Source organism: Diceros bicornis, chromosome 8, assembly GCF_020826845.1.
Source record: "Diceros bicornis minor isolate mBicDic1 chromosome 8, mDicBic1.mat.cur, whole genome shotgun sequence".
NCBI classification, from domain to species: Eukaryota; Metazoa; Chordata; class Mammalia; order Perissodactyla; family Rhinocerotidae; genus Diceros; species Diceros bicornis.
In genome coordinates this window covers 24,116,742-24,134,752 of record NC_080747.1, presented here as the reverse complement: position 1 = coordinate 24,134,752, position 18,011 = coordinate 24,116,742, and positions in this window count along the sequence as shown.

Below are 18,011 nucleotides of genomic sequence, written 5' to 3'. Positions count from 1 at the left end.
TTATTCAAAATATATTGCCAATGTCATAATCTACTCTATTATGGAAGAATTGTGTCCTCCCAAAATTCGTACGTTGAACGTCAAACCTCCAATGCAACTATGTTTAGAGATAGAACCTTTTAAGAGGTAATTAAGGTTAAATGAGGTCTTAAGGGTGGGGTGCTATTCTAATATGACTGGTATCCTTATAAGAAAAGGAAGAGACATCAGACACGGAGACACACAGAGGAAAGGCCGTGCAAGGGACACAGTGAGAAGACAGCAGTCTGCAAGCTAAGCAGAGAGGCCTCAGGAGAAACCAAACCTACCAACACATTGATGGTGGACATCCAGCCTCCAGAATTGTGAGAAAATAAATTTCTGTTGTTTAAGCCACCCAGTCTGTGGCATTTTGGTACGGCAGCCCTAGCAAACTAACGCATCTACATAAAACAAGGTAATGGTTTATTCAGGCATGCAAAATTGTCTGAATTTTTCTACTAGCTTAAAAGATTTTGGAAAATAGACAAGGCACAGGGGTAAATCCTGGACTCTATTCTTAGTAGAGAACTTGATTCTAAAGCATGTGCCTTGGGCTCACTGTAAGTCAAGGACATGCAGAACAGGTTGACATATTAATCTGACATATCTGGTTCATTCGCTGAAGTTATTAGTAAACTTATGGAAATTAATTATTTGAATGATGCCATCTCACAGTTGACTCTACTAACACTTAGCTTTCTATAATTAATGCAGAAACAGCTGCCAAAAATTTGACCATAAATATTTAGAAACGATTTAAATTTTCTTAAGTCTGAAGAGCAATTGAAGCATTTATATACATAGATAGATAGATATAGATATATGAAATCTGTTATATGAATATTATATTTATGGTACATTTATCTTTTACAATTAAATTTATCTTTTAGATACTATACCATCAAAAGCATTTACCAAATAGGGTAAAAAATCTGGTGCCTACTTAAACACGCTAATAATTGTTCAATAATGCTGTATCTAAGGGAAAAAAACACTATTAGCCGGGTTAATAATATCTGATTTCCCTTTCTACTTATAATTTATTGACTGTACCTGAAACACTATTAAGCTTGTTTGGGGATATTTTTAACATATATATGTGTTTATAAATACATATGCAATAAACTGTTTATATATGCTTTTGTGAATACAAGAGCATTGGTTGGTCGTAAACTGTAGTCAACTTAATGAATGAGAGGATGTGTTCTTTGTTATTGGCTGAGTGGCTCATCATCAAAAATATACTCCATAAAACAGATTCCAAATATTTTTTACAGTTGTTAATAATGAAAGAGTTCATAACAACGCATTAGTCTTGTAATTCAGTAGACATATTTCCCAAGATATTACATAATATCACAGTAAGGAATTTGCTTCTCTAGTTATGCAAAAGCATTACCAGTGTGAGAGTACCCACTATCCTTCCCTCATCCTACTTTTCTCAGCATCCTGGTCTCTCATAGAGATGTCCAGACACAGCTGGAGCATTTAAAGCTGCATGTACAGAGCGGTCAAGATCCGCAGTTATGCAGTCATCACTAGCAGATCTCTAGGTATCTACACATCTCTAGAGCAACGACTACCCTAGTATTCTGTCTGTTTGGGGATTTAGTCTGATATTCAGGTAACTTCTAGCAGATGGGAGGATGCATTATAGACATTTTGCCAAATATATTTCTAGCCAGCAGCACACTGGGGTCTCTCTGGAATCTTTGTAGGAGAGATTAAAATCCTCTAGAGGCGCTAAAACACATTTTGAGGAAAAAACAGAAGCCATAGGGCATGTGAGTTGTCCTGATCAAATGTTTTATTCCAAATGAAACTTTTAGTTATATATTTCTGAGGAGCTTCGGAAGTACTAGACTCCCAAAAGTCCTGGGAGAGTCTCTCTCACTGAATCATGCTTTTAGAACCAGATGAAACAAAACACTGACTCCCTCCCTGCAATTCACGGCACCATAACTCCCATTTGAATTCTCTATTTTATTCAAGGCCTGAACCAGTTCTTTGCCATATAAACACTGCATTGACTCTTCCAAATATGTCAGCCCTAATCTACAATTAAGGACTTCCTTTGAAATATTTGTCTTACTTGAAAAAAAAAAATCTAAAAATTAAAGCAAATTAAAGGCTTCTTTCTGCTCAGAACTTACTACCTAAGTTACGCTTTTTAACAATTTAGAGTGCAGTAACTTTGGGAATGCAAATTGGTACAAATATTTTAATCATTAGACAAATTTAGTTCTAATTTTTCTTATTAGTTTCAGCTAGGCTATATGCTGAGACATTTCTTACCCCTTGTAATATTTTAATATTAAAATGGAGAACTATTTTGTCTTAAAAATATGAAATTTCTGAGTAGTATACACTCAATTGAATTTATAGCCGAAAACAAAAGGGGAGAAAAAACCTAAACTTTAATAGATTAAGGAAGACTACATGTAAATTGGTGGTGAAGGATGGGGATGGGTTCCTAAAATTAAAAAAGAAAAAGAAAATGTTGAATATGTAAAAAAACAAGTAATTTTTTAAAAAGCTGATCGTGCAGCAGCACAGATGTGCATACCACTCAACCACAAACCCCAATCTACCAGTAAACTTTATGTGAGACCTACACTGAAAAATCAATGCAGAATAGATTAATGAAAGGAAATCAGAAGATAGCTATACTTTTTTAAATAAAAATCTACATCTACCTTTAAAAATAAATTTTATATTTAATTGATATATTCTTTACTAATCAAATGATTATGTTGAAAATATAGGAGCTCGCACAGGTACCAAGTTGTTCATTGTGTGTTCTAGGAAGAAATTTGATGTCAGGTAGCAAAAATGAATTACAATAGAAACATATCTGTAAGGAACGGGGTTGGTCGTGCTGGTGGTTCTGTTTTGTTTTGTTTTGTGTTTTTCCCCTTTCTTTGACACATTTTTCAAATGTGAGTGACTCTGGTCAGCCCTGTAGCTGCCTGTCTATGAATCCCAGACTGTGGAGAGAGGAGAACACCGCGTGAAGATTCAGGCAGACATTGGAGTGATGTGTCATCAGGCCAAGGAACACCAAGGATTGCTGACAACCACCAGAACCTAGGAGGGAGCCAGGGAACAGTTTTTCCCTCAGAGCTTCCAGAAGAAACCAACCCTACCAACACCTTGATTTCAGACTTCAGGCTTCCAGAACTGTGAGAAAAAAAGTTTCTGTTGTTTTAAGCTCCTTAGTTTGTGGTGCTTTGTTATGTCAGCCCTTGGAAACTAATGTGAATCTAGACCCAGAATTTTTTCTTTTTAATCTAGCAGAGGGTGGTAGGTGCTTAGGAATACATGATTGTATGTAACATTACACTTGATCTAAAGCTGATAGTCTAAGTGGGAACCAAATTTAAAAACAACTCTCCCTTTCTCCATTCAGATCCAAAATTTATAGAATGAGATCACACAAATAATATTAAAACTGTCCAGATGTGTAAAGGGGAATCTATCAGTCCTTATTAAACAGGAAGTGGGGTTATATTTACATTGATGATTACATCTTTCATGCTGAATCCCAGGTTCTACCTTATACCACCAAACTGACCAAACTCGAAAATCTAAATGCCATCAATAGATTTAAGAAAGATGAAGAATTAGGGTGATAGGTTTGGGGGAGCGGACATAGACAAACAAAGAACTGTTAAATACTTGGCTGGGAAATATGCAAGGATGAGACAGGTCCTCAGGATTCCTGTTAGACTCTGCAGTATAGAAAGACTAGGTGCAGAGGAGAAGGCTTTCACTTTCCACCTTTCTACCTTATTATTGAATACCAATGTCATTGGGAATTTTTACATGTTTAATGTCAATAGGGGTTATCTGAATAAATAATGAAATTATGTGCCATTTTTGTTATTTCTGCATTTGTTATATTAAACTGAATAATAAGTAGATTTTTTGAAAGAAACTAATAAAGAAGATGAACCAACACCATGGAAAGAGGAATACAAACATTGGTCTCTTCTCATCCCCATCCACTGCCCATCCCAGATAGTATTCATAAATGAGCGAATATCTCGCTAATTCATTCTTCTTTTAGACAGAAAAGGAAAGCGCACACACCTAAGCTTCAGTACAAAGGTATGCTTAGCAGTAAAATTTGTGTAGGCTGAGGAAGAGGTCCCAACCCTAGCTGTGCATCTGATTACTGTCTTAGTATTGTCTTTGTGAATAAGAATGTCTGGAGTTGGCACATGAATCTATGTTCCCAAAATGCTCCCCTGTAATTGGGATTAGCAGCCCACTGAGGCAAACACTGTTCCAGTGATCCCTAGTATTTCCTGTCCATATTCTACATTCTGATGCAACAACTATTCAAGCAAGTTCATAATAATATTATTAAATGTCAAATAAATAAATAAAAGAAAAGAATAAGTAACCCATAAATAATTGTTGGGTTACCTATAAAATTATGCATCAATGCATTAATACATGGATAAACCATTTAATTTTGAATAAGGTATCATTTATTAAAACTTCACATAGTACCTGGTACATGTACCACACACTGTATTAGGTGATATATATATCTATGTATATACACATACACATATGTATATATACTTATTTAATACTCAGAACAATTCTATAAGATAGGTACTATTATATTAGTTTAATTTGTCGTGATGCTATGTAGCTTATAAGTAGAGAATGTAGATTTGGCTCCAAACCCAGTATTTTTTTTTCTACCTGTGATAATAGTTCATTAAGAGTCACACAATTAATAATCAGCAAAGCTAGAATTAGAGATCAATTTCTTTCACTTAAAATTTAGTATCCTACTAAATTTGTCTCCATATTGATTGCTTCGCCAATACAATACATTAATAGCAAAAACGATGTTCTAATGGAAAATAAAAATGAATCTCACCTCTGAACAAAGCAGAAAATCTCATTTGCATGGATATTTATGTAATAATGACATAACCTCTGTTCCCTGACTTGCTTTGTTAATGATATGGTGTGTCCATATGAATCTTTTTTCAAACCCATAGTTACATGCAGCTAGTTTAATGACAGACATCAGTCTGGAACCTCATGGAAGCTGTAATTGTACCCTAACTTTCTGTCTTTATAACTGAAAGGAAGTGTTTTACTCATTCCAAAAATATATTCAATTTGACACGGGGCCTCTACTATCCTTCACAAAGGACTTATGACCTAGGAATTATTCTGACCACACTGTAAAATGTAAAAAAATTAAATCTTTAATAATAAATACACACTAATGAATGTAGTACAAATTTCTATATTTTTTCCTACAGTGTTGTCTTAATTACCTCATTGTATATTCAGTGCTGTAAGAGGAAACCAAATGACAAGTAAATAAGTTTAAGTAGAATTACAAAAAAGAACTACCAGTAAGAAGTGTTCCAGTTTAAGTAGCCCAACTGAGACCAATTTTGTATATATACTTTCAAATGTCTATGGTCTTGTACAATGTTAAATTTTAGAATAATAGTTTTGAAGTAGTGCAAGCCTTCCAATTTCTTTTGACTTTCAAAGATTAGTAATATCTGAATAACATATAAAAGTATTTTCTGCTAAGGTATTGAAGTGTTAATAATATTTCTATTGTAAATTTAGGAAATACAATATTAATTAATATATCAATTACCAATACAGATTATTGTCAGCCATACATCTACTTTATCCCAACCAGATTAATACAGACATTTATTTCTTGAAATGTATATTCCATGAAAATCAAACGAAATTCTTTTCCGGGAGAAAACCTTCGTGAACCAGAATACTTGACTGCAAAAATTAATTTGAAGAGAATCGTTAATAATACAAACCTAGCAGTAAGTGTCATCTGAAATCTAATCATGACACATTTGCCTCCACAATCTTGCTTTCTGTATGCTCTTATGATTTTGACCTTGGCGTGCAATTATGCCGCTATTTCTGCTATCCAAGGTTTCCTGAAGGGTGGAACAAATAGATTGAAAATTGTAAATGGGTGAAAGAAAAAACATTGGTAAAAATACTAAGGGACTACATAAAAGAGGCAAAGAAAATAAACTGTTCAACATAACAATAAAAATAAAATCTTACTAGTGCAGAAGTCACTTTACTTCTCTCTTTTTTGCACCCATAGTGACAGGTGTCTTTATTCCTAAAACAGTCTATTACCCTCATAATGTAATGGTTTCTGCTAGAAATTCATGCCTCATTACTTTCAATCTCATTTGTTTTTCCATGTTACATTTAAGAAAATGAAAACACATTAAAATGCTCACATATCAACTTCACCAGTTAGGGAATTTCTAGCTGGATTATGCCTAAGGTAGTGCAATCTATTACACCAATTGAGACAAGGGAATTTCTTTTGTAAATGCAATGAAAAATATTCAGCATAACTTCTGCCTTTACTTCTTATTGTAGTCTATAATGAATACAGATGCTCCTTGGAATCATTTTTTAATAAACAATATACCTAATGTAAAGGAAAATAATGAAGTACATAATTAACAAAACTATCTTTCTAATTTGGTAATCACAAAATTTCAAGTTATCAGCACAGCAAATTTGTTTTGCAAATTAGTAATGGTGAGCCTTTTTCTTTTCTTTCCTGTACATGTTTGAACTACATCAGGACTTATATTTGGATAGTAAATTTTAGGGTACAAAAAACTAATTAATTGCATGCTTATCTTCACCCAACTTCAGAACTTTTTGCAATAAATAAATGATGAATTAAACAGGTGGATATGAAATAGCTTAAGTATATGCCAGGTTAATTTGGAGAATGTGGCTTGATCTTTGGCCATTTTGGGGCTCCCAATATATCCCTCCTGATTTGAGCTTGCTCCACAAAACTGGATACTTCCTTTTCCAGGGCTATAACCTGTCCCTATAAGCATTCTCTGTAGAGAGACTGATTCCAAAGAGAATCTAGAGGGGCAGAGCAAGGAATGCTCAGTCCATCACTGAGATAAGCAACTGCTGGTGAGTAAAAACATCTGCCATTAGCCTTTTCTGCTTTTCTCTTTTATAAACTTGAAGCTTAACAAACTTTTGATTAGCCAGGTGTGGCTAAACTTAGGGTAGGAAAGCTGAAGTTTATCATAATTGTCAGAATTCATGAGTTGATCTTCCAGTAGCAAACACCAATATTATCTACATTGTGCATCCTCCCGGTACACATTGTGCATCCTCCAGGTACACTGCCTGCTCTCTGAACACATCTAACAAATTGGCTGAAGAGGAATAAAGGGATAGTTTTGGCCTGTTATTTTGCATTGGCTTAGCTTCTGACCCCTGTCTAAGCCCAGAGTTGTTATTCCAGGCACTGAAAGAAGAAACTGAAAAGTCACTTTCTTGGATGAAATCTTTGAGACACTGTAGCGTTTAGCAAAACTGACATGAGAACCACATAATGCAGTCAGAGAGGGATGATTTCCCCAATTGTGGACAGAATACAGTATAAGTTAGAACAGTACTACACTGACACTTTGAAAATTTAAGCTACAGGAGCATCATGATATATCACCCTCAGCCAGGGCATCGATGCTCTCAACACTGGCTCTGGGCATAGCAGAAGTGGCAGCAGACATAAAGCAGCAACCAGAAAGAAAAGAGCAACTCAAGAGGCTGTGAGGAAACCTACCAAACAGAAATCTGTGAGCTCTATTAATACAAGATGCAACACCTTTTCGAGACTTCAAGAGTAGAATAGGGATAATATGGAAACAAGTAATATGTGTCCCCCCTCGAACAGAGGTCAGCAAACTACGATCTGTGGACTAAATCTGGCCTTCCACCCGTTTTTGTGAATAAAGTTTCATGGAGATAGCCACACCCATTCCTTGATGTATGTTCTATGGATGCTTTCATGCTGCAACAGCAGAGTTGCTTAGCTGTAACAGCAAAGAATAAAATATTTACTATCTGGCATTTTACAGAAAAAGTTTGACAATCCCTGGTGCAGAGGATAACACCTGCAAAGAGCTGGGCGACACTATGTATTGACAACTCCGTGTGTGCTGTAGGTTTACACAGACAAACACAAGAAAGGTTTTCATTTTCAAAAAGTTTATAAGCATGTTTGAAGAATGGAGAATTACAGAGGAATATATCAGAATTATCTATCATCTAAGAATGGCTTTAATTCAAAAACCTCTCCAGAATAAAGCCAGTCTGCAAACACGTATTAAGCACCTCTTCAGCTCCAACTCTGCCTTAGCCACAAGTGTCACAGTAGTGAAAAATTCAAGTACTATTTCTGTTTCTGTATAGCTTTCATCCAAGGGAAAACAGAGGAAAATAAACACAGAAATAATTTACATTTACATTTCATAGAGATAGTCCAGAGTCCATATAAATGTAATAATCTGGGGAAGGAGAATACATTGAGTATATTGGACCCAACCCACCACCTGGGGCCATGTCCTCGGAGCCCCACTGAACCCTATCCAACCTTCAGATGTAGAAGTGAAACATACACGCTAATTTTTGCATCCAAATGATTTTGTGTTGGTTTGTTACCCACAATTATTGTGCTGGTATCTGACCACTACACATCACATTTAGATCAACATATAAAATCCTTCCACGTCTTACAAAGCCTTATGTCATCTATTCTTAGTTATCTTTCCAACATCATCAAATGTGACTCTACTTTTTGTTCACTACGCTCCAGCCACACTGCTTTGCTTCTTGCCCCTTAGATACACCAAGCACTTTTCTAACTTAAAGCCCTAATTAACTCTGTGTGGGATTCTTTTTCTCCGTTATCTTTATGGCTCGTCCTCAACTCATTCATATATGAGAATACATGTCACTGCATCAGAGGAAAGTTGCCTGACCACATTGTCTAAAATAGAATACTATTACTAAAATAAAATGCTGTCTAGCTCCTTAATGTGGTAATATTTCTTCTTAGTTCTTTTTACTATATGATATTATATTACGTATTTTACTGTTTAATAGTTTATTCACTGTCTCTTCCACTAGAATTTTTATACTATAAAGGCAAAAGCTTTATTTATTATATTTTCTTCTCTACCTCTGGACCATAGAATAGTGCCTAGAAATATTGTGGTTGTTCAAAAGCATTTGTTGAATGAATAAATAAATAAATTGAAATCAGTAGGATCACTAGTGGTCTCTAGATACTGTTATTGTTGTAATTCTGTCTTAAGGAATATATATATGTGCATGCATATACATAGAAACATATATTACATATATATATACACACAGATATATATCTATATAATTTTTATTTGGTTTCTTCAAAACTTCTTCATAATGGATAATGAGCTTGTTTTTGCTGTGCTAGATTCAAAGGCAACGATTCACGGCCGTGATTGAGATTGAAGAAAAGCAGAAAAAAAGTCCATGTAAATTATATTCAGAAATATTTAAGGGGGAAACTGGAATCTCTGCAATTATGCAATATAAAAGCTTATTTGCTATTAGAGGGTAACTTTGAAATGCTAGTAAGCACAAATATATATGTACACATAAAAATTGCCTGCTGTGCAATGTAAGAAATAATTTTGTTAGGAAACAATAGCATATGGTCTGAAAGAGGATGGTCTTCTTGAACTCCTTCAATCTTCGTTCTAATATATCATAAAGATATAACACATTTGTGAACCTGATAGATATTTTAAGAAAAGAGATACAGTAGAACACCTAAGAAAGCAGTGGACAAAAATAATTTTTTAGGGCCGGCCCCGTGGCTTAGCGGTTAAGTGCGCGCGCTCCGCTGCTGGAGGCCCGGGTTCGGATCCCGGGTGCACACCGACGCACCGCTTCTCCGGCCATGCTGGGGCCGCGTCCCACATGCAGCAACTAGAAGGATGTGCAACTATGGCATACAGCTATCTACTGGGGCTTTGGGGGGAAAAAATAAATAAATAAAAATCTTTAAAAAAAATAATTTTTTAAAAAATGTAGAGATTTTAGATACAGGCTAGAAAATGAGTAGGAATTATATTTTTTAAAAAATCCTAAGTGCTGCAGAGGAAGATTTTTTAAGCAAATAGAAGCAAACTAAATATATGATTTTTACAGAGCTCCAAACATGTTTTGTTTAGCAATGCAGACACATCACAGCGTTTTAGGGGACTGTGATCAGATGCACCATCTTTTCCAATATTGGACCTGCCTTCTATTTTTAAGTAGTTTTTTAAGTGTTTTACTCATAGAGCATTAGATTTTAATATGTATCAGGTTTCAAGATAAATACTTACAAGTTTTGGAAGGAAAGGTGTTGACAATAGAAAATGATGGTTAACAATTAGTTAAGATGGGAAAAAATGAAAGCTCTTTCAAGGTCCACTCAACTTTATACTCTCATAAATGCCACAATATTACGACTTAATTACTGGAGCAGTTTGTGATTGGCTGTCTCAACGACTGATCCACAGGGCCTTGGTTTGTATGCTACGGAGATTCTAAATAGATCAACCTGACGGGGCCAGTGAAACATATTGACCTCATTGCTGTTCCTTCATCCATTTGCTTCAGGCGTATAAACATAGTTCATGCCTGTATGACCCAAACACTGGATTGTAGCAAGGTCGATTCACTGTTTTCACCCATCGTAATGACTGATTTGGACTGTCACACAGTCAATCTGATTGATTGTGTAAAAGCTGGCCAACAAAACTCAAAGTTGCCTTTCCATAGCTGCTCTCATCGTGGCATAAAACACAGTTGTTTTATATCTCTCCAGAACATTTGAAGCGGGGTTTTGGAAATCACTCTGCTCATTCTAACACAGATGTCCAAATCAGATATTTCTCCCTTGATCTATCATCACCACTTCCTCTCTGAGTCACTACTGGCACTACCATGGTTTAGAGCATTGAAATGCTTGCAGCTGCTATACGCCCTCTTACATTTGGTTTACGTCCAGGATTCATGTAACTGACCATTCTCTCTGAGAAATGCTATGTGTACGTTTACCACCTCTTAGCTACCTATGCTTCATGTTCCCACAATATGGTACTAGCATGTTTGCAGATCAGTGTGAATTTGATAGTTTGTTATTATTGATTATTCATTCTTTCCTCTAATCACGATCTTTAAATTCTAGTTCAGGCCTCAAAGATATCCATATTAAATGAACAAATAAAAAAGAATCTTTAGTTATATAAGAGAAATATTAACTTTTAGGGCTACCATGGGCAATGATTAACAGTGACTTAGGAAAAAAAATTTAAAGACAATATCATCAAATTTTAAGGTAAAAGACTCTTAGTTCATATATGACCAGGCCGTTTTTGTTGGGAATTCATAGACTCTAAATCATATGGCCAAAGAATTCTATTTTCATCAGACTTGCTAGCTCCCATCCAGATAAAATGTGAAGCAGATTAAAACAGATTTGTACACAAAGAATTATACACTCTTATTTTAATGATACAATCTCAAGAAATTTTCATCATTTTCACAAAACAAAGATGAATAATGTAGGCTTATGGGAGCAGTCCATATAATTTTTTTAAAAAAGGTAATTGTTAAAATTTCATTTTTGGCATTTTTTTTTCTTTTTTTCAGAACAGTTTTGTATTAGAATAAAATTGAAGAGAAGGTATAGAGACTTCTCATATACCTGCATTCCCACAAATGTATGGCCACCCCCATTATCAACATTACCAGAGTTTTTTGTTTGTTTTTTTGTTTGTAGGATGAACCTACACTGACACGTCATAATCACCCAAAGTCCATAGTTTACCTTAGGGTTCACTCTTGTTGTTACATATTCTATGGGTTCGGACAAATATATAGTGACAGATATTCATCATTACAGTATCATGCGTAGTATTTTCACTGCCCTAAAAATCCTCTGTGCTCTGCCTATTCGTCTCCTCCACTCCTCACACCCAGGACTAGTGAGCTTTTTGTTATCTCCACAGTTTTGCCTTTTCCAGGACATTGTATAGCTGGAATTATATAGTATGGTGACTTTTCAGATTGCCTTCTTTCACTTAGTAATATGAACTTAACGTTCTTTTATGTCTTTTCATGATGACAGCTCATTTATTTTTAGCATGGAATAATATTCCATTGTCTGGATATACTACTCTTTGTTCATTCATTTACTGAAGAACATCTTGGTTGCAACCAAATTTTGACAATTATGAATGAAACTGGTATAAACATACATGTGCAAGTTTTTGTGTGGACATAAGACTTCCACTCCTTTGGTTAAATACCAAGCAGCACAATTGCTGGATCATATGGTAAGAGCATGCTTAGTTTTATGAGAAACCGCCAAAGCCAAATACCTTCTGAAGTGACTGTACATCTTGTATCCCCACCAGCAATGTGGAGAGTTCCTGTTACTCCACGTCTTTGTCAGCATTTGATGTTGTCAGTTTCTGGATTTTGGACAATAATAGGTGTGTAGTGGTATCTCATTATTGTTTTAATTTGCATTTTCTGATGGCATGTGATGTGGAGCATATTTTCATATACTTATTTTCCATTTGTATATCTTCTTTGGTGAGGTGTCTGTTAAGGTGTTTGCATGATTTTTTTTTTTTTTTGGTGAGGAAGATTGGTCCTGAGCTATGATTGGCCCTTAGCTAACATCCATTGTCAATCTTCCTCTTTTGCTTGAGGAAGATGGTCCCTGAGCTAACATCTGTGCCCATGTTCCTCTACTTTGCATATGGGTCACCACCACAGCATGGCTTGATGAGCAGTATGTAGGTTGGTGCCCAGAATTGGAACATATGAACCCCAGGCCACCGAGGCGGAGGGCATGAACTTAACCACTATGCCACCAGGTCAGCCCCTTTTGCACGACTTTTTGATCTGGTTATTTGTTTTCTTATTGTTGAGTTTCAACAGTTCTTTGCATATTTTGGAAAATATCCAAAGGCCTTTATCCGATGAGTCTTTTGCAAATAATTTCTCCCAATCTGTGGCTTGTCTTCTCATTCTTTTGATGTTCTCTTTCACAAAGCAGAAATTTTTAGTTTTTTAAGTCTAGCCTATCAATTATTTCTTTAACGGTTTATGTTTTTGGTGTTGTAGCTAAAAAGCCATCACCATAGCCAAGGTCATCTAGATTTTCTCCTATGTTAAATCTTGTGAAGGGTGTAAGGCTTGTGTTCAGATTCGTTTTCTTGTGTGTGGATGTCCAATTGTTTAGCACCATCTGTTGAAGAGAATATCTTTGTTCCACTGTATTGTCTTTGCTCCTTTGTCCAAGATCAGTGGACTATATTTATGTGGATCAATTTCTGGGTTCTCTCTTCTGTTCTATTGATATATTTGTAAATTCTTTCACCAGTACCACACTGTCTTGATTATTGTAGCTTTATAGTAAGTCTTGAACTTTGGTAGCATCAGGCTTCCAACTTTGTTCTCTTTCAATATTGTGTTGGCTGTTCTGGGTCTTTTACGGCTCCACATAAACTATACAATCAGTTTATTGATACCCATTTAAAAAAAGCTTTCTGCAATTTAGTTGATAATACATTAAATCTATAGATCAAGTTGGGAAGAACTGACATTTGACAATATCATGTCTTCCTATCAACGAACATGGAGTATCTTGCTATTTTTTTAATTCTTTTTTATTTTGTTCACGAGAGTTTTGTAGTTTTCCTCATATAGATCTTGTACATATTTTGTTAGATTTATGTCTAAGTATTTTATTTCTGGAATGCTAATATAAAGGCTATTGTGTGGCCGGCCCCGTGGCTTAGAGGTTAAGTGCGTGTGCTCCGGTGCTGGCGGCCCGGGTTTGGATCCCGGGCACGCACCAACACACCGCTTCTCTGGCCATGCTGAGGCCGTGTCCCACATACAGCAACTAGAAGGATGTGCAGCTATGACATACAACTATCTACTGTGCTTTGGGAGAAAAATAAATAAATAAATAAAAAGGCTATTGTGTGTTTAATTTCAAATTGCACTTGTTCATTGTTAATACATAGGAAAACAATTGGCTTTTGTATATTAACCATGTACTCTTCCTTTTCTTGCTTTACTGCATTAGCAAGGACTTCCAGTAAAATGTTTAAAAGAGTACCAAGAGGAGATATCATTGGCTTCTACTTGCTGTTAATGGGAAAGCTTCAGGTTTTCACTTTTACGTGTGACATTAGTTGTAGGTTTTTTAAGACAGTCTTTATCAACGTGAGAAAGTTCCCCTCTGTTCCTGGTTTACTGAGAGTTTTAAATCATGAATGAGTGTTGGATTTTGTCAAATGCTTTTTCTGTGTCTATTGAAAGTATCATATGATTTTTCCTTTTTTTTTAGTCTGCTTATGTGATAGATTATGCTAATTGGTTTTTGAATGTTGAACCAGCCATGTGTACCTGGGATAAATTCCACTTGGTTGTGATGTTTAATTCTTTTTATATATTTTTTTACTCAATTTGCTAATATTCTTTGAGGATTTTTGCATATATATTCATGAGAGATATTGGTCTGTAGTTTTCTTTTAATGTCTTTGTCTGGTTTTGATATTAGAGTAATGTTGACCTCACAGAATGAGTTAAAAAGTATACCCTCTGCCTCCATACCTTGAGAGATTGTGGAGAACTGGTATAATTTTTCTTTATATGTTTGGTAAAATTTGCCAGTGAACCCATCTGGGCTTGGTGCTTTCTGTTTTTGGAGGCTATTAATTTTTTATTCAATTTCTTTGACACATATAGAGCTATTCAGATTACCTACTTCTTCTTGTGGGAGTTTTAGCAGATTGTGTCTTTTAAAGAATTGGTCCATTTCATCTAAGATATCAAATTTGTGGGCCTAGAGTTATTCATAGTATTCTTTTATTATCCTTTTAATTTCCATAGGACCAGTAGTGATGTCTCCTCTTTCATTTCTGATATTAGTAATTTATATTTTCTCTCTTTTTTTCTTAGCTAGCCTGGCTAGAGGCTTATTGAGTTTATTGTACTGTTCAAGGACTCAACTTTTAGTTTTATTAATTTTCTCTATTAATTTTGTTTTCAATTTTATTGAGATCTGCTCTAATTCTTATTATTTCTTTTATTCTGCATATTTTGGATTTAATTTGTTCTTCTTTTATAGTTTCCTAAGTTGGATACTTAGATGATTGAATTCAGATCATTCTTCTTTTCTAACATATGCATTCAATGCTATAAATTTCCCACTAGGCACTGCTTTTGCTGTATCCCACAAATTTTCAAAAGTTATGTTTTCTTTTTTATTTTGTTCAAAATATTTTTCAATTTCTCTTGAGATTTCTTTTGATCCACTTGTCATTTAGAAGTGTGTTCTTTAATCTCCTTTATGTTGTGACATTTTTCAGTTATCTTTTTGTTATTTATTTCCAGTTTAATTCCATTGTGGTCTGAATGCAGACATTGTATAGTTTTTATTCTTTTAAATGTGTTATGATGTGTTTTATGGCCTAGAATGTGGTCTACCTCCATGAATGTTCTATGTGAGCTTAAGAAGAATGTGTATTCTATTGTAGTTGGATGAAGTAGTCTAAGGATGTCAGTTATATCCAGTTGATTAATGGTGTCGTTTAGTTCAACTATGTCTTTACTAATATTCTGCCTTCTCAGTCTGCCCATTTCTTTAAGAGAGGTGTTGACATTTTCAATTATGCTAGTGGATTCATCTACTTCCCCTTGCAGTTCTATCAATTTTTCCTCTGTTTAGTTTGTCATTCAGTTGTTTGGTGCACACACATTAAAAATTGTGATGTTTTCTTGCATAATTGATCTCTTTATCATTATGCAATGCTCTTCCTTATTCCTGATAACTTTCCTTATTTAGAAGTCTGCTCTCTCTGAAAATAACATAACTCTTCCTGCTTCCTTTTGATTAACATTAGCCTGGTATATTTTTCTCCGTGCATATACTCTTAATCTATATGTGTCTTTATATTTAACATGGGTTTCTTGTAGACAATGCAAAGGTGGATTGTGTTTTTTGATCTGCTCTGACAATCTTTATCTTTTAATTGGTGCATTTAGAACACATACATTCAAAGTGTTTATTGATGAAGTTAGATTTGTATTTACCATATTCATTACTGTTTTCTATTTGTTGCCCTTGTTCTTTGTTCCTATTTTTGTCTTCCACTCTTTTTCTACCTTTTGCAGTTTTAATTGAGCATTTTATATGATTATATTTTTCTCCTTTCTTAACATAGCAGTTATACTCTTTGTTTTGCTTTTTTTCTGGTTTCTCTAGCATTTTCAATATATATTTAGAACTAATTTAAGTCCACTTTCAAATAACACTATATGACTTCATGGGTAGAGTGAGTATTTTATAATAACAAAATAATCCCAATTCCTTTCTCCTGTCCCTTTTATCATTACTGTTACTCAACTATCAAAGCATTTTACAACAATGCTTTGAGCTATATATGGAAAGAAAATAGCAACGTTAATGTAATCACTTTACAGATAGAAAGAATAATTTTCCTTATATATAAGCATACATAAGCATATCATATACACATAAGCATATGTAATTGAATACATTAATGCTCTTATTATTTTGCAGAAATGTTTTACACTGTTATCTGTTAGGTCAATTAAGAATAAGAAATATAAAATTATAATTTTAACTTCTCTTATTTCTTCTTCAATGATCTTCCTCTCTATGCAGATCTGAGTTTCTGACCTCAGAAATTTTCCTTTTCTCTAAACAATTTTTAACATCTCTTGCAAGGCACATCTACTGTCAAGGAATTCTCTCAAGTTTTGTTAGTCTGAGAATGTCTTTATTTCTCTTTCATTTTTGAAGGATAATTTCACAGGGTACAGAATGCTAGGTTGGTGGGTTTTTTCTCTCAACATCTGAAATATTTCATTTCATTCTCTTTTGCTTGCATGGTTTCTGAGAAAAGTTGAATGCAATTCTTATTTTTGTTCCTTTACATGTAAGGGATTTTTTTTCTTCTGGCTTCTTTCAGAATTTTTCTTTATCTTTTATTTTCCATAGTTTGAAAATAATATGCCTAGGTGTAGTTATTTTGCCGTTATTCCTGCTTGGTATTTTTTGAGCTTCCTAGACCTGTGGTTTGACCTCTGACTTTAATTTGGGGGAAGTCTCAATCATTATGGTTTCAAATATATCTTCTGTTCCTTTCTTTCTTCCCCTCTGGTGTTACCATTACGTGCATATTACAACTTGTATAGTTGTTGCACAGTTGTCAAGTGTTCTATTTTGTTTTTTCAGTCTTTTTCTCTTTGCCCTTTGGTTTTTGAGGATTCTACTGATATATCCTCTAGCTCAGAAATTCTTTCCTCAGCAGTGTCTAGTCTACTAGTAAGGCTATCAGAGGCATTTTTCATTTCTGTTACAGTGATTTTTTTATCTCTAGCATTTCTTTTTGGTTCTTTCTTAGGATTTCCATCTCTCTGCTTACATTTCCCATCTGTTCTTGCATGCTGTCTACTTTATCCATTAGAGTCCTTAGCATATTAATCATAGTTGTTTTAAATTCTCATAGTTGTTTTAAATAGTTGGCTAAATTCTGTAGTCCTAGGATTAGGTCTTAATCTTTCAATGAGACTATGCCTCTGAACTGTGAACTTCACAAGTGTTTCTCAGTCCCACCCTCACTCCCCCACCCCGCCCGCTTAGTTGGGACAGGAAGAGTATAGTGGGCTGGGATAAGGTATTCTCCTCCCAAGTGAAAGGCTACAACTGATTGAGTTTGCTATTTTCCTTCTCCTAGGTCATTTAGTCTCTGATAATACCCCAGCAGGTTAGTCTCTGATTAACTAGTTTCTTTTGAGGGCTTGCCTTGTTAAGTAGCACAGAGTAATCTGCAGTATTTTTAAATTGTTCCTTTCCTCCTCCCCCTGCTGGAAGATTGAGGGGATTTTTCTGTGATATTTACTGTGGGAGTCTTGTGGAGCTCCTAGAGGTAAATCTCACAAAACTTTCAGGACCCCTCTATGACTGGATCTCCCTGGAGTTTTTAACAATCAGATCTGTACACATTAAGCCTCCAGCTACTTGCCAACTGCATTTCAGATTT